Source organism: Arachis ipaensis, chromosome B05 (genome assembly GCF_000816755.2).
Source record: "Arachis ipaensis cultivar K30076 chromosome B05, Araip1.1, whole genome shotgun sequence".
In the NCBI taxonomy this organism is placed as follows: Eukaryota; Viridiplantae; Streptophyta; class Magnoliopsida; order Fabales; family Fabaceae; genus Arachis; species Arachis ipaensis.
In genome coordinates this window covers 7,225,289-7,225,545 of record NC_029789.2, presented here as the reverse complement: position 1 = coordinate 7,225,545, position 257 = coordinate 7,225,289, and positions in this window count along the sequence as shown.

Below are 257 nucleotides of genomic sequence, written 5' to 3'. Positions count from 1 at the left end.
CGAATATTTAATCTTAATAAAAAAATATTTAATCTTAATAAAAAATTGTTAAATTTTTTTTTATTTTGAAGTGTAAAAAGGTACAAATTACAAAATGCATGCATATGTGATCAAATTTCTTCCAAGTTTATCGTATATGCATCTATTATCTTGATCATATATACATTTTGTATTCGTTTTAAACTTTATAAAATACATTATTTTTCCCAAAAACAATAAGAAGTTATAGAAAGAAATTCCAGTGAGAATTTTAGAAC